This window comes from Coregonus clupeaformis, unplaced genomic scaffold (assembly GCF_020615455.1).
Source record: "Coregonus clupeaformis isolate EN_2021a unplaced genomic scaffold, ASM2061545v1 scaf0046, whole genome shotgun sequence".
In the NCBI taxonomy this organism is placed as follows: domain Eukaryota; kingdom Metazoa; phylum Chordata; class Actinopteri; order Salmoniformes; family Salmonidae; genus Coregonus; species Coregonus clupeaformis.
In genome coordinates this window covers 400,123-423,357 of record NW_025533501.1, presented here as the reverse complement: position 1 = coordinate 423,357, position 23,235 = coordinate 400,123, and the positions used below count along the sequence as shown (strand labels likewise).

Below are 23,235 nucleotides of genomic sequence, written 5' to 3'. Positions count from 1 at the left end.
AGTCGCTCTGGATAAGAGCGTCTGCTAAATGACTAAAATGTAAAATGTAAATGTATTCATGCTGGTGTAGTCTATAGCTGGGCTGGTTAAACTGTAGTAGGGTCCACATAGATACTAGTCATGCTGGTGTAGTCTATAGCTGAGCTGGTTAAACTGTAGTAGGGTCCACATAGATACTAGTCATGCTGGTGTAGTCTATAGCTGAGCTGGTTAAACTGTAGTAGGGTCCACATAGATACTAGTCATGCTGGTGTAGTCTATAGCTGAGCTGGTTAAACTGTAGTAGGGTCCACATAGATACTAGTCATGCTGGTGTAGTCTATAGCTGAGCTGGTTAAACTGTAGTAGATTCCACATAGATACTAGTCATGCTGGTGTAGTCTATAGCTGAGCTGGTTAAACTGTAGTAGGGTCCACATAGATACTAGTCATGCTGGTGTAGTCTATAGCTGAGCTGGTTAAACTGTAGTAGGGTCCACATAGATACTAGTCATGCTGGTGTAGTCTATAGCTGAGCTGGTTAAACTGTAGTAGGGTCCACATAGATACTAGTCATGCTGGTGTAGTCTATAGCTGAGCTGGTTAAACTGTAGTAGATTCCACATAGATACTAGTCATGCTGGTGTAGTCTATAGCTGAGCTGGTTAAACTGTAGTAGGGTCCACATAGATACTAGTCATGCTGGTGTAGTCTATAGCTGAGCTGGTTAAACTGTAGTAGGGTCCACATAGATACTAGTCATGCTGGTGTAGTCTATAGCTGAGCTGGTTAAACTGTAGTAGATTCCACATAGATAATAGTCATGCTGGTGTAGTCTATAGCTGAGCTGGTTAAACTGTAGTAGGGTCCACATAGATACTAGTCATGCTGGTGTAGTCTATAGCTGAGCTGGTTAAACTGTAGTAGATTCCACATGGATACTAGTCATGCTGGTGTAGTCTATAGCTGAGCTGGTTAAACTGTAGTAGGGTCCACATAGATACTAGTCATGCTGGTGTAGTCTATAGCTGAGCTGGTTAAACTGTAGTAGGGTCCACATAGATACTAGTCATGCTGGTGGTGATGGTCCCCAGATGTGATGATTCATTCTGCTCTGTTTTTATGTACAATGATTTGATTGACTTGATCTTCAGAAGATGTTATGAATTACAATTCAATGCATTCATATTATTTGTAAGTGCAACGTTTTAATCTTATACATTTACATTAATCATGATGTATGCTGTTAATGTATGTTGGTTGTCATTCAGAACCATTGAAATGTTTTCTCAATTGGTTCTCTGTCTCAATGTAATTTTCCTCAGTATCATGGAACAGGTAGTGTTACTTACTTGCTAATTGAACTATATGGGCCGGTTTCCCGGACACAGATGAAGCCTAGTCCTAGACTAAAAAGCATGTTCAATGGAGATGTCCAGGAAACCGCCCCTAAGTTTGGCATCTTTTATTCTCCCATACTGCTCAGTCAAGCAACATTAAACCTGTCCAGCAGGTGGTGCTGTTAACCCAACAATAAAAACCCAGCAGATATCTTGACTTGCCACTCAGTATATCAGTAATGTTCAGAATTGTACTTTAATATCATTGGAGATTGATGGTCTTTTTAGTCCACTACCCAGAGTCAGGAACAGATGAAGTTAGGTCTGCTACTGTTCAGTTATTAAATATGATTCATGGTGATGGGAAATAAAATATCCATCTAGTAGTAGTTTTCCTTTGCTATTTATTCCAAGGTGTGTCTTTAACTTGTAAATGGATTGTGTTGAAGCTGGCATGTGGTGTGGATGATAGAATAGAGTGAATAGAGGAGAGAAGAGAGGAGGAGAGGAGAACATCATATAGAAGACAGATAAGATAGAGAGACAATTCATACCCAGGGGAGTTACTGACTCTGGCCCAAATGACACCCTGTTCCCTACGTAGTGCACTAGGCTACTTCTGACCAGATCTAAAGTAGTGCACTACATAGGGAATAGGGTGGAGATTGGAGATTTGCTCACTGTCATTAGAATGAAGATTTCCATACAGGAGTTACTGTCTCTGTTCCAAATCTCTCCCTGTTCCCTACGTAGTGCACTAGGCTTCTTTTGACCAGATCTAAAGTAGTCTTCTAGATTTTACAGGTTTTCTCCCTGTCGTTAGAAAATGACAATATGGTAATGACTTTAGTGGTTTCCTCCCCCTTTGTTTTTATTGGTTGTGTGTTATGTGTGTTGTTGTGTTAGGTTTTTCCCCTGTGTTCCTAATGGAAAGTCCATAAACAATTAATCACAAACAAATTATATTCCAGTTGTGTTTAGACAACTTCATGGCTGACATCCCCCAGTTCTGTTAAGACCCATTGAACTGGGTCACATTCTAAATGGTCACTTGTATTGATAGTCCATACTGGGCCTAACTGGGGTTAACCATACTGGAGGGTTTCTTTCTGCACACATATTCCCTCATCTCCAGAACTTTACCTGATGTCCCGTCTCTCTCTCTCTCTCTCTCTCTCTCTCTCTCTCTCTCTCTCTCTCTCTCTCTCTCTCTCTCTCTCTCTCTCTCTCTCTCTCTCTCTGCCTCTCTCTCTCTCTCTCTCTGCCTCTCTCTCTCTCTCTCTCTCTGCCTCTCTCTCTCTCTCTCTCCCCCATCAAACCGTATAGAAAGCAGACAACCTCAATATGGTTTCATTCCTGTAGTTATCAGGACACATGGGGTGTGGAACTATTATCTCCTTTCTAAGTGTGAACTTGTCCACTTCCCTTCATGGATTTAAAAGGAAATGACTGGTATATGTAAACTCCCTCTACCCCATGCCAACACCAATCCAATGCTGTACAATTAATTCCATAGCTTAACATGGGAAATGCTCACTGCCTCCCATAAGAGTCATTGAAGCGTTGGATGAGATAGGCCCCTGCCTTCACCAGGGGATATTTGTTGGACCCGTCACAACAGGTGATGAGGGCCTCATCCTCCAGCTGCCCAAAGAAAGCCAGGGACTGCCTTGTGCTCCAGTCTCCAGCAGGGGGCAGCAAAACCCTATAGACCTGAAAGTGAAAGTGAGGAGTAAAAACCTAAGGTGAATTTTCATTGATGTTTCCATAGACACCTGAGTCGTATTCACTAGGCACCAAACTGAAGATAATTAGCTGAAAGTCATCATTAACACTATACTGAGTGTAGCCTATGGATATAATATATTATCATATAATATAATACAATGATCTTTGACATCGTTCAGTAATTGAGTCATGTAGGGGATGGATGATCTTTGACATCGTTCAGTAATTGAGTCATGTAGGGGATGGATGATCTTGGACATCGTTCAGTAATTTAGTCATGTAGGGGATGGATGATCTTGGACATCGTTCAGTTCTTGCTCTGAGGGGTCTGAGTTTGTGTGAGGGGCGTGTTTTTCTTTCAGAGGTTGTGATGATTGGTTGTGGAAGGAAGTTCCTGTTGTCAGACTGGAGGAGATGATGGTCAAACTGGAGGCAGACTGTTGGGTTCTTCTCTCAATCAGGGGTCAGAGGTTGAGGGTTCAGTGTGCTGATGCATAGCTGCTGTATCATGTGTGACTTTATACATCTCAATTTGATTGAAATTACAGCTTATATACTCAGTGAATGCATCTGAATAGATAAGGCCTGACAAAATACTAACTCTATATGCTGTGGTCTACATCCTGGGGTTTACCCAGGACATCCTCCAGTATTACTACCATCACCACAGCAGCTAGATAACTGTGGTCTACATCCTGGGGTTTACCCAGGACATCCTCCAATATTACTACCATCACCACAGCAGCTAGATAACTGTGGTCTACATCCTGGGGTTTACCCAGGACATCCTCCAGTATTACTACCATCACCACAGCAGCTAGATAACTGTGGTCTACATCCTGGGGTTTACCCAGGACATCCTCCAGTATTACTACCATCACCACAGCAGCTAGATAACTGTGGTCTACATCCTGGGGTTTACCCAGGACATCCTCCAGTATTACTACCATCACCACAGCAGTCAGATAACTGCCTATGCAAGACTCTAAGCCACACATACTGCAAGCCAAACATGTTGAATAGCAGGTTTATTCATAGGGTCACAGTCATCATGTGACTCCCTAATGGATTACAATGAAAACCTTGTAGACTGATGTAGGACACTTTTATCCAAAGGTGAATGTCTTTAAACTGCATTTTTCTCATGATGTATAGCATGTGTCAAAGAAGTCAAGTTAGGGAACCACTATGTCAAATTCTCCAAACATGTTTAATCCATCATGTGACACCTGCAGTGGCGATTTTAGCATGTAAATCTTGGTGGGGCAAATAAATAAAAAAGTGGGATGCATGCCAGCAAAGCCACTACACAACACAACACTAAACAATACATTAATTGCACTATAACGCTGACAAACGGTGCCCACAAACTGATAGAGCCTCCATAAAGCAGTCCCAACAGCAGTCCCAACAGCAGTCTCAACAGCAGTCCCAATACCTTACCACTGCTACACCTGGCTATCAGTGGAGCCTTGTCTGGCAGCGAAACAGTTCATTCAGCCTAATTTACTGCCTTAAAAAAAATATATAGCTGATATGGCTGACTTGCTTAAACAAATGTGGTTTCTACTGACAATTGAGATGTACAAACTATGGCATAAGGGGACGACAAGCGGATAAGAGGCAATCCGTAATTTCGATTAAGACATTAATGAGCGATCTAGGACGGACGTAGTCAATATAACTATTTGTTCAGCACTTTTGAAATGTACAGCGACAGAATTCAGAACATGGGCCGTTCTTACAGTGTTCTCCCTGTACACCAAGTCAGAAGCGTAGGATAAATAAAGGGGGCATATAAGCAGACAATGAAAGCTCTTACAATATTCGATGATTACATTTCTCTAAAACAGGTTATAGGCTATATGTGCACCACCAAGTCAGAACAGTAGGCGAAATTAAGAGGTGAAAATATACCAAATTATTAGGGTGAGGCACATGGGCTACTAACAGCTTACTACACAACATATATCTCCCTGGCATATTAAATCATTTATGCAGCAACATACAAGACATGTTTGGACTCACCTTGTTGTGCTGTGCTCACTTGAACAGGAAGGTGGCGTGGCGGTCCTTCGTGGGCAAATGTTGTCATCAAACTGTGTCATCAAAGTCTGGCATTCTCTGGATTTATGGTGCTTTCAAGACAACTGGAAACTCAAATAAAAAAAAGGTTGAATCATGATGACGTCAGTGATCTTCAGGTCGTAGCTCTAGAAAGATGCCAGAGTTCCCGATTTACAATTCAGAGTTTGATGAAAGTTCAAAACGTATTTTCCCAGTCGTAGCTCTTTTTTCCCGAGTGCCCAGTTGACTTGAACTCAGTTGACTTGTCTTTTTTTTTGGGGGGGTGGGGGGGGGGTGTGGATCAGCTTAATATTGCAGATAGATTGTATCTTCTATCAATGTAATTGTCTGCATCACTTCCAATCCCCCATGTTTTTTTATATATATACTCCCCTTTATTACTTTTCAACCCCGCCATCCTTTCCCTACTTGGAGTAAATTAGTGAACAACAATGCCCAGGCCTCTACTTCCGGCCTATACTTACTATCTACACCTTATGGACACAGTTTATTTTACAATAATTCTATTATATATATATATATATATATATATATATAATATTATTATTTTTTTGCTCCTGAACTTCTTCTACTCTCAACCCCTCCGATCATTTTCATGATGTCCATCCGGTTTGCTTCTATATGCCATATCTTTCTAACTGTGCTCTTTCCCAAAAGCTCCCAACATACAACCGATATACTTATTATGGACACAGCATGCTTACATTATTAGCTATCTTTGTTATTATTTGTTGTTATTTGTTATTAGTCCCATCCTTCAACTCTATTCAATACCTCCCATCTATCTCTTAACACCATCCATATTGGATTTCTATTTGCCATATATATTTCAACCGTACTGTGATGTTTTACAAAAGTTCTGAACCTTTCTATTCTCATTGCTTCTACAGATTGTGAATTAAAAATAAACATTTTTGCTAAAAGTATTATTATATTATTGATCGATTGACTATGACTTTTCAGATCACCCAGTAATGCTATCTGCAAGGTTAGCTCCTGGTAAATATTGCAATCCTTTAGCCATTCCTGGACCTGTGTCCAAAAACAAGCTACAAATGGACAGAACCAAAACAAATGATCTAATGATTCTGTCTCTTCACAGCAAAATATGCAGAGCTGGGAAGATTGTATCCCCCATATAAATAACATTCTATTGGTAGCAAGAATTTTTTATAATAATTAAAATTGAAAGATTCTAATTTTTGAATCCGGTGTCGTTTTGCGTGTCAGTTCATAAACACTATGCCATGGGATCGGTACGTCAAAAATCTCTTCCCAACTATTTTGCAATCTATATGGGACGGCTGTCAATCCTTTGGTCCTTAAGTGAAACTTATATACTTTTTTATTTATCACAGTTTTCCTTAACCAATTATGTTCTTTAATGCAAGGCCGACAGACAAGTTCCTTACTTTCTCCCCCTTCCACTTTCCTCTTCCACTTTTGCGGTAAGGCTGCAATTATTTGGTTGTAATTTTGGTTAGAGCAGACATTTCCATATGTTTTTTTTAGCTGCATGTGCGACATAACTCCACCAGTCCTACCGATGATATCATTTACGAAGATTATACCTTTTTTAAACATTCTGTCAAAAAACAAAGGTTTTTTGTCAATTAGTATCTTTGAATTTAACCACAATATTTGTTGCATTATTTGTTCTGTCATTTCTGGAGGATTAAATTTAAATTGCAACCAACTTTCTATGGCTTGTTTTAGAAATAGTGATATTTGGGAGATTATTTCCTTTTCAAATAACTGCAAATGAGTTGTTGTAATCTGAATAAAGGGAAAAAGGCCTTTCTTGAACATTGGGTGAGACAATCTTACTAATTTGCTTGAGAACCAATTCGGATTAAAGTATAACTTTTGTATGACTGAAGCTTTTAGTGATAGGTCTAATGCTTTAATATTTAATCATTTCTGTCCTCCGAATTCATATTCATTAAATAAATATGCCCTTTTAATTTTGTCTGGCTTGCTGTTCCAAATAAAAATGAATATTTTTTTCTCATATAATTTAAAAAACTGTTCGCTAGGCGTAGGCAAGACCATAAGCAAATAGGTAAACTGGGATAATACAAAATAGTTAATCAGGGTGATTTTTCCACAAATTGACAGGTATTTTCCTTTCCATGATAGTAAGATCTTATCTATTTTTGCTAACTTTTTATTAAAATGTATTGAAGTGAGATCATTTATTTCCTTTGGGATATGTAATCCGAGTATATCCACATCACCATCAGACAATTTTATTGGTAAACTACATGGTAATGTAAAAATTGTATTTTTTAGTGATCCAATACGTAATATATTGTCATAATTTGGTTGTAATCCAGAGAGGTTAGAAAATTTATCTAGATCCTCTATGAGGCTGTGGAGGGATTCTAGTTGTGGATTTAAAAGAAAACATGAATCATCAGCGTACAATGACACCTTTGTTTTTAAGCCCTGGAGTTCTAATCCTCTGATATTATTATTGGATCTGATTTTAATAGCTAACATCTCGATGGCCACAATAAATAGATATGCCAATAGTGGACAACCTTGTTTCACTCCTCTTGACAGTTTAAAACTTTCTGAGAAATAGCCATTATTTACTATTTTACACCTAGGGTTACTATACATGATTTTGACCCATTTTATACGAGATTCTCCAAAATTGAAATGCTCCAGGCATTTATATATAAACCCCAGTCGAACTTTATCAAATGCCTTTTCGAAGTCTGCTATGAATAGCAGGCCTGGTTTCCCATATTTTCCATAGTGTTCTATTGTTTCCAATACTCTATTGCCTTATATTATCTCCAATGTATCTTCCATGTAAAAAACCTGTCTGATTAGAATGAATAATATCCGACAATACCTTTTTAATTCTATGCGCTATACATTTTGCTAGAATTTTTGCATCACAACACTGAACTGTAAGGGTCCTCCAATTTTGTAAATGGACTGGATCTTTATATTTTCCACTTGTATCCTGTTTCAGTAATAATGAGATCAGACCTTCTTCTTGAGTGTCAGATAATCTACCATTTACATAGGAGTGGTTGAAACATGCTAATAACGGTCCTCTTAGTATATCAAAAAAGGTTTGGTATACCTCGACTGGTATGCCATCCAACCCTGGAGTTTTCCCAGACTTAAAGTCTTTAATTGCATCCAGAAGTTCCTCCTCTGTAATTTCACCTTCACATGAGTCTTTCTGTGTGGATGTTAATTTGACATTATCAATAGAAAAAAAATCTCTACAATTAGCTTCAGTTAGAGGAGATGGAGGCGACTGAAAAGAAAACATATGCTTAAAGTAATTTGTTTCTTCCTTCAAAATATCATTTGGTGAATTATGGGTGACTCCGTCAATTGTAACCTTTTTGGTAGCATTCCTATTTTGAAGATTAAAATAGAATTTTGTGCATTTTTCCCCATATTCCATCCAGTTTGCTTTATTTTTATAATATATTACACTTGATCTTTCTTGAATAAGTTTCTCCATTTCTTTTTGTTTTTCCTCTAATTTATTCTGAGCCTCTATGTTACAATTTTTATTGCCATCTATCTGTTCTGTTAGATTTTCTATTTCCTTTCTTAGTATAAACTCTTTTGACCTAAATTGCTTTTGTTTTCGAGATGAGTACTGAATTGCATGGCCTCTAAAGGCACATTTAAAGGTGTCCCATACAATAAGGGGATTCGCTGTACCTATGTTATGTTGGAAAAAGTCAGTTATAAATTCCTTTGTTCTAATTATGAATAAATTATCATCCAATAGGCTTTGATTAAATTTCCAATATCCTCACCCACGTGGAAATTCAGTAAGAGTAATTTATATGCCTATTATATGATGGTCCGACCGCATTCTGTCCCCTATCAACACTTTTTTTTACTTTTGGTGCCAACGAGAATGAGATAAGAAAGAAGTCAAGACTACTAGCTTGATTCAGTCTCCGCCATGTATATCTCACTAGATCAGTATATTTAAGCCTCCATATATCTACTAGTTCTAATGTATCCATGACATTCACGATTTCCTTAAGAGCATGTGGGTGATTGTGTGTGGTGTGATTTCCTTTACGGTCCATTGAGCTATTTAAAACAGTATTATAATCCCCCACCATAATAATATTGTCTTGAGTTGCTTGCAGGCTTGATAATTTATTATATATATTGTCAAAGAATTGTGGATCATCATTATTTGGTCCGTAAAGGTTAATGAGCCATATCTGTTTATGGTCCAATAACATATTGAAAATAATCCATCTACCTTGCGTATCTATTTGGACAATTTGCACATTCGGATCGAAATTACTATTAATTAATATCATCACCCCTTTTGAATTTCTTTGCCCATGGGAGAAGTATATTTCCCCCCATTCTTTTTCCACGCTACTTCATCTCGAATTGTTGAATGAGTTTCCTGTATACAATAGATATTATATTCCTTCTCTTTGAGCCATGTAAATATTGTTCTTCTTTTGTTATTATTAGCTAAGCCATTACAATTATAACTGGCTATACTTATTTAACCATACACCATAATGAGATACAAGTTTCAAGTCTATTTATCATTATAAATGTTTGTAAATTTACCAATAAAAAATAGCGTAATGATTGAGTGTCCATATAGCTGTACCGTGATATTTGCATTGCTACGGAGTAACCCTTCAATTGTTCTCCACTAATTCCCCCGCTAAAGCCCCTCCCCATCCCATGTTGAGCCGTCATCCCAGTGATCAGCATCCCACCCACGTCCCTCCGGATCCCTAAGGCCCCGAGAGGCCAGGACCCATCCATCGAAAACAGCACACAGTGGCACCCACAAAACAGAAGCAGATTAACCGCCAAAAGCATTTCCAATGCTTTCACCTCTATATATATATCTATATATGTTTTTTTTATTATGCATATCCTATTTTCCATCATTATCAATTAATATGCATAATAATGTCGGCAGTTCACGCGTAGGATTCCAACATATAACCCGGATTGCCATTGTATTACACTTAATTCATTGACAAGCAATTATTATCCTAGCAAATAATCCCCGCGGTCCATCCCATACCCTCCCCCCCAACATCCCCACCCCCCCATAACAGATGCCAGACAAGCACACACGCCCATACTCACATACTCCAACACACTCAACCCCCCTCCTCCACAATCCACCATAAAATCAGATACTCAACAGCTTTTATATCCCAGAGCCCAACTCGAGAAATAACTTGATTTACGAGTGCACATACAGTTAAAGCTGATTGAGAAAGCATGCAGATTGAGCAGAAATTGATAACAATGTGAGATTTGATTAATCTACTTAATCTATGTCAAGTCCTAGGTGATGGAGATCAGATCCACCCTCTTCACCTGAGACACAAACACTCTGATCCCCTGTTGTAACCATTTTCCCAAGCATCTCCATGCGGTCAGACCTTTGATTATTTTGTGCCACCTGGGCCACAATGATAAACCCCCTCTCTGAGTCGATTTTCTTTCTAGTTCCGAGTTAACAGTTGTTTTGAGCTTGGCACAAATAATGCTTTATTGACAGCATGGCCAATGTTGAATGTTTATCATTTTAAACTAGGAAAAGAGACCCTTAATCTAAGACTTGGGACCACACAGCCACCACTGAAGCAATGCTTGCAGTTAGCCACTGATTCCTTCCAAATCACTCATTGTTGAATTTGCGATTTCCAACTTGTTTTGTAATGTTTATATCCAATGGCCGATGAGCACCGATAGGTTTTATCTATAATTTCTCTTCATTATTTCTCTTCATATGACAAGGATTAAAAAGGATTTGCCAGTAGATTGTCGACTTGATTCATGACGATGACTGCTAGCTAAGATTTTGAAATTATGATGTTCGCATGATCAGTCCAATCAAAGCTACTGTAGATATAACGTGATTTGATGTAGTTTTATCTGTGGCCAATGACCTTGAGCCTTCTTGGATGGGCATTTCTAATGTAACTCTATGGCAGCACCCAAGGGGCTTAAATTTTCTAGTTCTACCCTTAGACTTGGCGGTGACTAGTCTCCCCATGAGTGACAGAACACTGAGCCAATCACGGTGCAATGCTCCGTATTTTCTGCTGGCTTGTCCCACCACCACAGAAAGCATTGAGCTAGGCTGAAACACCTGCATTTTGGAGCTGCCTTACTCAAGAAAACAAAAAAGAGAACATGTTTGTATGCAGCTTTATTAATTCAATGACATATTATTATTTATTTATTTTTACATTGTTTGCAAACTGATATGTGACACATTATTGCCAAAATAACATGCAAAACAGGCAAGCCGCCCCAAAAAACAAAAAACATGTTTATTTTTTTCATTTTCTTTAGCTAAATATGTGGGTCTCAAAACAGAATGACGGGTCGCCACTGGACACCTGTCCTTGTTCTCATCACATAAAGGGCTGTGAAAACAATGAACACAATATATTTTGGGATGTAAACCAGAAATATGAATCACTGATGATCCATACTGTTCTGATCTAATGAGATGGATATAGGGTCTTCTGGGCCTTTCCCAGTCATGGAGGACAGAAACATGCAGCTGTGCACCTCACTGAAGACCACTACTGAATTGGGGGTAGGGAGGATATTGTGTCAGTAAATACATTTATGACAGGTTAGGGTTAGGCAGGATATTCCATGTCAGACTCTTTAATGCCACTTTTCTCAACATCATAGACCCCAAAGGATGTTAATTAACCCTTTTTAAGCTCATATGACTTGTAATATTTTGATAGAGGGCTGAAAACCTCAGCCGAATGGGTTACAATTGACAATTTCTCTCTAGATATCACCTCTTCCACAGATCGCAGGTTAGGGTATATATTCTGTCAGACTTTTCAATACCACTTATCTCAACATATTAACACCCCAAAGGATGCCAGGTCAAGCTGTTTCTCGTAAGAAAAAACCAACATGTACAGAAATACAGTGATGAAAAAAAGCAGAAGTCAATTTTATAAAAAAGCATGAGTAAAAACACTGTCTAAGCTCTGTCCCACTCCCAAAATAATATGACCCAGGAATAAACTGGGTATGTACCACACCGCTCATTCAGCTCTCCTCTCCTTCTTTCCTCTCCTTCTCCTCTCCTCTCTCAGCTCATCCTCCACTCTCACCCCAATCTAGGTCAAGTGAGGGCCGAAGGAGAGTGTGTTGAGAGACCTGCTGCTGACTGTCAGGCAGTGAGTGATGCGGAGGGCCGAAGGAGAGTGTATTGAGAGACCTGCTGCTGACTGTCAGGCAGTGAGTGAAGCGGAGGGCCGAAGGAGAGTGTATTGAGAGCTATTGGCTGAGTCATGTGAGCGAGAGGAACGAGAGCATTACGCACGTTGTTAGAACTTTTTCCCCGTTGTAGGTAGGATATTTAGATTCCCATTATGGAGACACCTATTTCCAACCCTTTTCCCATTAAACATATTCATACGCTACAACTGATGCACGTCAAGAAATAATGGAGACAAAGCACTGGAAAACGACTCTGAGGTGGTTTAAACTGCATTCTAATGTTGACTGCTTAAAGAAAACAGTATGAAGTGAAGCGCTTTATGCATGCTCAGTTCTTGGGTCTCGGGGGCTGCCAGAGTGGAACTTTGAAATGGAAGTTATGGAACTCCTTCGCGTGGTTCTTTTTATGGGGGAAAATCCTCAATGAAACTGACATTAAATGAGGAGAATGATACATTTGCCTCTGTTGGCCATCAAGTAGCCTATTAATGTATATGCCATTATAGGCTACCATTTGATACAATAAATATGTTGAAATGACGATATCACTCAATTAGTGCCACTTGTGTAGCTTACCTGGAATTGAAAAACCTATTTAATAAGTAGCCTATAACTTCAGTTTGTTGTTGTTGTAGACTTGTGTTATTATGCAATTATTAATGGACATTTTTAGTTAATTAAATTGGAAATTATCAAAGCCGATCAGTTGTTAGAACGCATTAGATTGATGGTAACAGTAGTCAGATTAGGCTATAGGTAAAACAAATTCTAAAAAATAAACACTGGCTGTTGTTGACAAGCATAATTAGTTCATATACATATTATTAATATTTAAATCAGTGATTGGTAACCAGTTTATAATAGTAATAAGGCACCCCGGGGTTTGTGGTATATGGCCATATCCCATACCCCATTGTGCCTTATTGCTTAATCATGGCAGTTAAACGAGTTAAATCAACATCCATTGATGGAAACTGATCTGGCGATTTTAATTAGGGCAAATTATCTTTTCTCTTGCCACATATTCAAATTCCTTTATTATGTTATGTCATAGCTTGCAATAATTATTATTTTAAGGAAACTCGAATTTTGCTTCTAAAGCCGTTACAAGTTACTATGATATTCCTTCTTAATTGGCTTGATAACATTATGGAAAAAGGGTTTATTGTATAATTATGGCAAGTCCTCTCTTGATGTGGGAAAAAAAATTGGGCTAGTTTTTAGCCTTTTGTACAGGTTTTGAGTTGTCATTGGGTTAGAAATGTAGCTTCACCTGGCAACCCTGCCTCTGTGGCATACTGTATCGGACACGAAGCCGGCGCAGAAGAGTGTTATGGGTGGAAGATGGCACAATGTTGCCATCTGTTGGTAAATGTTAATTACTGCAACTCCAGTGTTTTACCGGTGTACTTGAGATACCCGGATGGATTGCAATATACTGAACAAGACTGGTTACTCGCATCAATGCCTCTGTCTCGTCATTGAACATTCAAACATGGTGTCAGAGTCGGATAACTAACCATGCTTTCCGCAAATTAGAGTCACCTGTTCTGGTTTACAAAAAAAAAAAAGCTTAGTTGAGTAAAACTTTGTCGGAATTGTCCTTAGCTAGATTGAGTTTGCTAGTTAGCTTCAGTGTTTTTAGCACCGTTTAGATATGGCATCGAACATTCCCCCTCCCGCCGTTTTGAAGCTCAGCGGAGATTGGAGCACAAACTGGGATACGTTTAGAGGTGAATGGGAGGACTATGCACTAGCAACGGGACATCGGGAAAAGGACGATGAGGTAGTGGCTGCCACTTTGAGGACTATAATGGGAGCTGAATGCCGACACGTATACAAACACAACCTGAACCGAAAAGCAGCTCAGCAAGGTAACGCTACAGCTATTCTTGATGCTCTCCAACTTTACTTTAAGCCAGCAAAGAACGTTATCTACGAGCGTTATGTTTTCGGTTGTTGCAAACAGGAGGACGGGGAGTCCATTGACAGCTTTGTCACTAGGCTAAGGGAACATGTGACTATGGTGCTTTAAGAGATGAACTGATCAGAGATAAGATAGTGCTTGGCATAACTGATGAGGGCACCCGCAGACGTTTGCTGAGAGAATGTGACCTGACACTGGTCTTGGCAGTGGAGAAATGCCGTGCAGCAGAGCTTACTGATATATGGATACGGTCCATGGAGCTAGAAAGGCAACATATGGACAATGTCAATGGTACATTCAGGCAGCCAGTAAAGAAATTCCCTTTTGCCACAGCTAATGCTAATACTACAGCCAACTCTGCAGTAGACAACCCCAATGCATGCCGATATTGTGGCATTTCTCATGGACGAGGAAAAGAACACTGCCCAGCCTATGGAAAAATATGCAAATCCTGTGGTACAGCCAATCACTTCGCAAGGGCATGCATGAAAAGCAAGAGAAAGGAGGGTAAAGTGCACTCCATTGAAATAAACATAGATGAAGGGAACAACAGCACAGAGGATGTATATGCTAGCGAGTGCATAGGGGCAGTAAGGGCAAAAGGAAAAAAATAGTTTGTCACTCTGCTACTTAATAATAAACCACAGCAATGCCAGCTCGATTCAGGAGCCACATGTAACGTTATGAGCCTTAAAGATAAAAGGAGGCTCGCGCCCAGAGACAAACTCACACAGAGTAGCACCAAGCTGAAACTGTATTCAGGCCAGTTCATGACCTCTTTAGGCCTGTTTATGACAGAGTGTGTTTTACGTGGCCAGAAACACACTCTTGAGTTTGAAATGGTTGAGGCTAGTCAACAGCCATTACTGTCAGGTTCTACATGCGAGCGCCTTGGGCTTATTAACTTCACCATCCCAGCTGATCTTAACATTATAGACAAAGTCCAGGCTGGGCCCCTGAGCAAGGAGACACTCCTAAGCAAGTACCATGATGTCTTCAACGCACCGGTCGAGTCAGTTCCCGGCGAAGTCCACTTTGAGTTGGATGCAGCAATCCAAAACAACTGGTCACCCAGACACCTGTACTGCGATACTACGATGTGTCAAAACCTGTCACGATTCAGAGTGACTCAAGCCAGTATGGACTGGGCTGTTGCCTCATGCAAGAGGGCCAGCCTGTGGCATTCGCCTCTAGGGCACTCACTCCAACAGAGCAGAACTATGCCCAGATAGAGAAGGAGTGCCTCAGCATTGTGTTTGGATGCCAACGCTTCCACCACTACCTGTACGGGCGTGACAATATTACCGCAGAGACAGATCACAAGCCCCTTATTGCTATATTCAGCAAGCCTCTCCTGAATGCCCCGAAACGACTGCAGAGCTACTGGCCCTACAAAACTACAACCTCAAGGTGGTGTATAAGCCAGGGCCAGAGATGTATGTGAGTGACACGCTCAGCAGGGCTACTGCATCAGGCACTCACACACGCTCCATGCATGAACAACACGCAGTGTGCAGCTTACAAACAGAGCAAGTGGATGTTGAACACAACAACCAGGCTGACTACCTTAATGTTACGGGCCAGCGCCTTATACAGATCAGACAGCACACAGACAGGGACGAGCAACTCCAGGCATTGAGGTCTGTGATTCTGATGGGCTGGCCCGACTGCAAGGAAGAAACTGCTTTAGCCACCATAGAATATTGGCCAGTCAAAGAAGCTCAGTGTTCAAAACGGAGTAATATTCAAGGGTCAGAGAGTCGTTATTCCCCGGTCTCTGCGCCCTGAGATGTTGGCGCGCGTGCACTCAAGTCACATTGGAGGTGAGGCCTGTTACAGACAAGCACGTGACACACTGTATTGGCCAGGAATGCAGAGTGAAATCAAAGACTATGTCAGTAAATGCACAATCTGCAATGAATATGCCATTGAGCAACAGAGAGAGACGATGATGTCCCACGAGCTACCAATGCGCCCCTGGCAGATAGTAAGTCTAGATCTCTTCCAGCACAGTGGCAAAGACTTTCTGCTGGTAGTTGATCATTACTCAGACTTCTGGGAGATTGACCTCCTCCCCGACCTCTCAGCAGAGACAACGATCAAACGCTGCAAGGCTCAGTTTGCCCGCTATGGCCAGCCAGATAGGGTAATTTCAGATAATGGACCCCAATTCTCCGGAAGTGAGAAACGAAAATTGCCTGGAAAGCAATCCTGCAGTGGCGCAATACCCCGACAGAAGGCATGATTAGCAGCCCGGCCCAGCGCCTCATGGCACGGCATTTAAAAGCAGCTCTGCCAGTAGCAAGCACTCTCCTGGAGCCATGTGTGGTGACAGACGTGCTGGTGAAGCTACGTCACAGAAGACAGGTCTCCAAGTTCATCTACGACAAATCAGCAAAATACTTACCTGAGCTCAGGGTGGGTGAAACAGTGCGAATGAAGCCACTACCAGGGGACCGGACGGGCCTCTGGAGACTCGGATCCTGTGTACAGAAAGTGGCACCACGCTCCTACTTGGTCGAAGTGAATGGATCACTGTACCGTCGTAACAGGGTTGACCTTCGGATTGCTGAGCCAGCTTCCACTCAGAACTCTGATGGTCATAGGGGTCGCATGACAAAAGACGGAACCCCAGCAAGTCACATGGGGCCTGAGGCACTGGGCGAAGAGCCAGGGGATCACAGGTCGGCCACTCCCTCGCCCATCAATACTCCCCTTAGACAGTCAGGTGACACGCCTGTGCGGGAGCCCGCAGTCCATGCAGACAAGCCCCCTGTCTTTTCACGCTGCGGGCGTCTGTCCCAGCCAACAAAAAGACTGAATCTGTAGGTTTCCCGTTAGGGATTGTTGACAGACAGAGATACAAGTGAAGAGAGTATTAAAATGTGTTAAGTGGTTAACAAAAAAATATATATTAAAATGAAAAAAATATATACTTAACTGTTCATGTTGGAAATTACTACTAGGTTTGTTTTGTTAGTGAATTGACAGTTCCTGTCCTATTTTATAAAAGGGAAGATGTTATGGGTGGAAGATGGCACAATGATGCCATCTGTTGGTAAATGTTAATTACTGCAACTCCAGTGTTTTACCGGTGTACTTGAGATACCCGGATGTATTGCAATATACTGAACAAGACTGGTTACTCGCATCAATGCCTCTGCCTCGTCATTTAACATTCAAACAAAGAGTGGGAGATCTCAGCTTAATGCCACGATACTTATGCGGCTCCGGTTAACTTGAATAAAGAAGTACTTATGTTTTAAAGAACAGTTGTTTTCTTTAGTATTTCTTAGACAAGAAGATACAACATGGTACCAGGAGTGAAATAACTCGATTTGACTCATCCATCATCGAGTTTTGGTCGAAAATGCTGAACGCCGCCAAGAGACTTCACGTCAACTAGCTAGCTAACTTGACTAACGTTAGCTAACTAGCCACTGGGCTAACGAGACTGAGGTAAAAATAACCACGCCGGACCTAACGGAGCGTGCAGTGCATGTAATTAGTCGTTTTGCAGTGCTAGCTGGCTAACGACATGGAGCAGCTAAAGCCTCCAACAGAACTGAAACTGAACGGCAACGTTGAAGAGCAATGGAAGCGGTTCAAGCAGCGTTTCACCCTCTATCTGACGGCGATAGGAGCGGCTGGAAAAGACGACGCACAGAAGGTTGCGCTGTTTCTCACAGTCTAGGACACCATTGATGTCTACAACAGCTTTCAGCTAATGGATGAAGAGCAAGCAGATTATGAACTGGTATAAGTCACATTTCTGTCTTTTTGAACTCCCAGAATAAATTATTGTGGACTTGAATCTGAAATGTCAGTGGTGTAATTTCAGTCAAATTGCAGACTTTCTGATATGAGAGAATTGTCATGGGGGTGAGAGACAAGGGGCTGAGAGAAGTTATTTGGTGAGAATGAATTGACACTAGAAAGAGCGATACAAATGTGTCAAGCTGGAGAGGTGACTCAGAGTTGCATACGGCCAATGGACAGCGGTGTTCTTAGTGACACCGTATGCAAAGTGGAGTACGTTAGCGAAGGAAGAGCTACAGCTAAACGGCTAACTTCAAAGGACAGCATCACACTTCAGGGAACCAGCGCTCCTGCAGCAGCTGTGAAGGAGAGGACAGACCTTGCCAGTGCCCAGCATATAGAAAAGAGTGTTATAACTGTGGCATGAAGCACCACTTCTCACTCAAATGCAGGCAGCTGAGACAACAAAATACAGTACACTGTGTCAACGATGACCAGGACAACAGTGGTGACAACGAGTACAGTGAGGGGTTTTTGGGTGACCTCTTTGTGGGAACAGTCGCACTTGCAGGACTAGACGAGGACTGCTACCTACAAGACTAATGGAACTGATATTGTGTTCAAACTTGACACTGGAGCACAGGTCAACATCATTCCAGAGACTGAATTGTTACGGTTACAGGTAAAACCAGTGGTCTTCAGGGACATGCAGGTTGGTGCTGGAGGTAGATGATGAATCTCACAAGGTTCCGTTTGTCATAGTAAAGGGAGAAACAACATCCATCATTGGGTTGGCTACTTGCTATCAGCTACCGTTAGCGGTTTTTCACCATTGTCCGTGGCCTCCACCACTCACCAGCCAGCTCTAGTCTGGACTATTATTTGGCCAGTCTGCACAGCGCGTTATCGACCCAGAACATATCCGTTTTTCTGCCGGAATCACTGAATCACTGGACCTTTAACTCCGGATTCATCGCTACCAGCTAGCTGCAACAAAATGGACGCTGTGGTCTGGCTATTCATCCTGAGCTAGGCCCATCTCCCGGCTATCTACCTCTCTGTCAACCGGACGGGACCACCTAGTGTTGACACGGAGCCCCTCCGATCCTACACGACTGGTCTGCCGACGAAATCGTCTGATGTGGTTACGACGTCGACCACGAAGATTCCATCTGCTAGCCCCGGCCTGCTAGCACACGCTAGCCGTGGCCTCTTACTCGCTAGTGCTTTAGCAGCCTCCGAACTATCCTATTGCTGTTCACCGGACCTTATGATAACTCAGCTATACAGCTGATGTCTGCTGGACTGTTCCTTTTTACGGTACTACATCCTGTTTATGTTTAGCCTCAGCCCAAACATGGTTAGCTTATTGTTGTTTCGGTTATTTCTAATTGTACTATTTCACTGTAGATCCCCCAGCCCAGCTAAACTTGCCTTAGATAGCTCCTTTGTCCCACCCCCCATACACGCGGAGACCGACTCAATTGGTGCCTCCAGTGATGCTATCTCTTTCATTGTTACCCAACGCTTAGGTTTCCCTCCACTTTACTCATATCCTTCCATATCCTTGTCTGTACATAATGCCCTGAATCTTTTCTACAACACCCGGAAATCTGCCCCCTTTATTCTATTTACCCAACGCACTAGAAGACCAGTTCTTAAAGCCTTTAGCCGTATCCTTATTCTAGTCCTCCTCTGTTCCTCTGGTGATGTAGAGGCTAACCCAGGCCCTGCAGCCCTCAGTATCACTCCTACTCCCCAGGCGCTGTCATTTGCTGACTTCTGTAATCGCAAAAGTCTTGGTTTCTTGCACGTAAATATCAGAAGTCTACTTCCTAAGTTTGAGTTATTCACTGCATTAGCACACTCCGTCAACCCTGATGTTCTAGGGGGTGGAGTTGCAATCTACTGTAGAGATAGCCTGCATAGCTCTATCATACTATCCAGGTTTGTGCCCAAACAGTTTGAGCTTCTACTTCTAAAAATCCACCTTTCCAGAAATAAGTCTCTCACTGTTGCCGCTTGCTAAAGACCCCCCTCAGCCCCCAGCTGTGCCCTGGACACCATATGTGAATTGATTGCCCCCCATTTATCCTCAGAGTTCGTACTGCTTGGTGGCCTAAATTGGAATATGCTCAATACCCCGGCCATCCTACAATCCAAACTAGATGCCCTCAATCTCACGCAAATGATCAACGAACCTACCAGGTACAACCCTAAATCCGTAAACATGGGTACCCTCATAGATATCATCCTGACTAACATACCCTCTAAATACACCTCAGCTGTCTTCAACCAGGATCTCAGCGATCACTGCCTTATTGCCTTTTTCCGTAACGGGTCCGCGGTCAAACGACCACCCCTCATCACTGTCAAACGCTCCCTAAAACACTTTAGCGAGCAGGCCTTCCTAATTGACCTGGCCCAGGTATCCTGGATGGATATAGATCTCATTCCGTCAGTAGAGGATGCCTGGTTGTTCCTTAAAAGTAATTTCCTCTCAATCTTAAATAAACATGCCCCATTCAAAAAATACAGAACTAAGAACCGATATAGCCCCTGGTTCTCCTCAGACTTGACTGCCCTTGACCAGCACAAAAACATCCTGTGGCGTACTGCATTAGCATCAAATAGCCCCCGCGATATGCAACTTTTCAGGGAAGTTAGGAACCAATATACACAAGCAGTCAGGAAAGCAAAGGCTAACTTTTTCAAACAGAAATTTGCAACCTGTAGCACTAACTCCAAAAAGTTTTGGGACACTGTAAAGTCCATGGAGAATAAGAGCACTTCCTCCCAGTTGCCCACTGCACTGAGGCTAGGAAACACTATCACCACCGATAAATCTACAATAATCGAGAATTTCAACAAGCATTTTGCTACGGCTGGCCATGCTTTCCATCTGGCTACCACTACCCCGACCCTCTGCTGCAACTTGCCCATGCCCTCCCCGCTTCTCCTTCACACAAATTCAGACAGCTGATGTTCTGAAAGAGCTGCAAAATCTGGACCCCTACAAATCAGCTGGGCTAGACAATCTGGACCCTTTCTTTCTAAAACTAGCCGCCGAAATTGTCGCAACCCCTATTACTAGTCTGTTCAACCTCTCTTTCATAACGTCTGAGATCCCCAGAGATTGGAAAGCTGCCGCGGTCATCCCCCTCTTCAAAGGGGGTGACACTCTAGATCCAAACTGCTACAGACCTATATCCATCCTGCCCTGCCTTTCGAAAGTATTTGAAAGCCAAGTTAACAAACAGATCACCGACCATTTTGAATACCACCGTACCTTCTCCGCCATGCAATCCGGTTTTTGAGCTGGTCATGGGTGCACTTCAGCCACGCTCAAGGTCCTAAACAATATTATAACCGCGATTGATAATAGACAGTACTGTGCAGCCGTCTTCATCGACCTGGCCAAGGCTTTCGACTCTGTCAACCACCACATTCTTATTGGCAGACTAAAGAGCCTTGGTTTCTCAAATGACTGCCTCGCCTGGTTCACCAACTACTTCTCAGATAGAGTTCAGTGTGTCAAATCGGAGGGCCTGTTGTCTGGACCTATGGCAGTCTCTATGGGGGTGCCACAGGGTTCAATTCTTGGGCCGACACTTTTCTCCGTGTATATCAATGATGTCGCTCTTGCTGCTGGTGACTCTCAGATCCACCTCTACGCAGACGACACCATTTTGTATACATCTTCATTGGACACTGTGTTAACAAACCTCCAAACGAGCTTCAATGCCATACAACACTCCTTCAGTAGCCTCTAACTGCTCTTAAACACTAGTAAAACTAAATGCATGCTTTTCAATCGAACGCTGCTGGCACCCGCCCACCCGACTAGAACTCGACGGGTCTGTCATAGAGTATGTGGACAACTACAAATACCTAGGTGTCTGGTTAGACTGTAAACTCTCCTTCCAGACTCACATAAAGAATATCCAATCCAAAGTTAAATCTAGAATCGGCTTCCTATTTCGCAACAAAGCCTCCTTCACTCATGCTGCCAAACATGCCCTCGTAAAACTGACTATCCTACCGGTCCTTGACTTCGGCGATGTCATTTACAAAATAGCCTCCAACACTCTACTCAGCAAATTGGATGTAGTCTATCACAGTGCCATCCGTTTTGTCTCCAAAGCCCCATACACTACCCACCACTGTGACCTGTACGCTCTTGTTGGCTGGTCCTCACTACATATTCGTCGTCAAACCCACTGGCTCCAGGCCATCTATAAATCACTGCTAGGCAAATCCCCGCCTTATCCTAGCTCATTGGTCACCATAGCAGCACCAACCCATAGTCTGCGCTCCAGCAGGTATATCTCACTGGTCATTCCCAAAGCCAACACCTCCTTTGGCTGCCATTCCTTCCAGTTCTCTGCTGCCAATGACTGGAACAAATTGCAAAAATCTCTGAAGCTGGAGACTCTTATCTCCCTCACTAACTTTAAGCATCAGTTGTCAGAGCACTTTACCGATCACTGCACCTGTACACAGCCCATCTGAAATTAGCCCACCTAACTACCTCATCCCTATATTGTTATTTATTTTGCTCTTTTGCACCCCAGTATCTCTATTTGCACATAATCTCTTGCACATCTAGCATTCCAGTGTTAATACTATTGTAATTATTTTGCACTATAGCCTATTTATTTCCTTACCTCCATAACTTGCTACATTTGCACACACTGTATATATATTTTCTGTTATATTTTTGACTTTATGTTTTTTTACCCCATATGTAACTCTGTGTTGTTTTATCGCACTGCTATGCTTTATCTTGGCCAGGTCGCAGTTGTAAATGAGAACTTGTTCTCAACTGGCTTACCTGGTTAAATAAAGGTGAAATAATAAATAAATAAAAATAAATGCTCTCCAACTTTACTTTAAGCCAGCAAAGAACGTTATCTACGAGTGTTATGTTTTCAGTTGTTGCAAACAGGAGGACGGGGAGTCCATTGGCAGGTTTGTCACTAGGCTAAGGGAAAAGGCAGCTACATGTGACTATGGTGCTTTAAGAGATGAACTGATCAGAGATAAGATAGTGCTTGGCATAACTGATGAGGGCACCCGCAGACGTTTGCTGAGAGAACGTGACCTGACACTGGTCTTGGTAATGGAGACATGCCGTGCAGCAGAGCTTACTGATATACGGATACGGTC

The 23,235-nt window shown here is 42.0% G+C and overlaps 1 protein-coding gene across 1 annotated transcript in view; it reads left to right on the top strand.

Moving 5' to 3' along the window:
• LOC121556711 (calponin homology domain-containing protein DDB_G0272472-like) overlaps positions 1 to 23,235 on the top strand; it is a 376,372-nt gene that overhangs the window by 61,821 nt on the left and 291,316 nt on the right. The gene's annotated exons all lie outside the window — the stretch shown is intronic.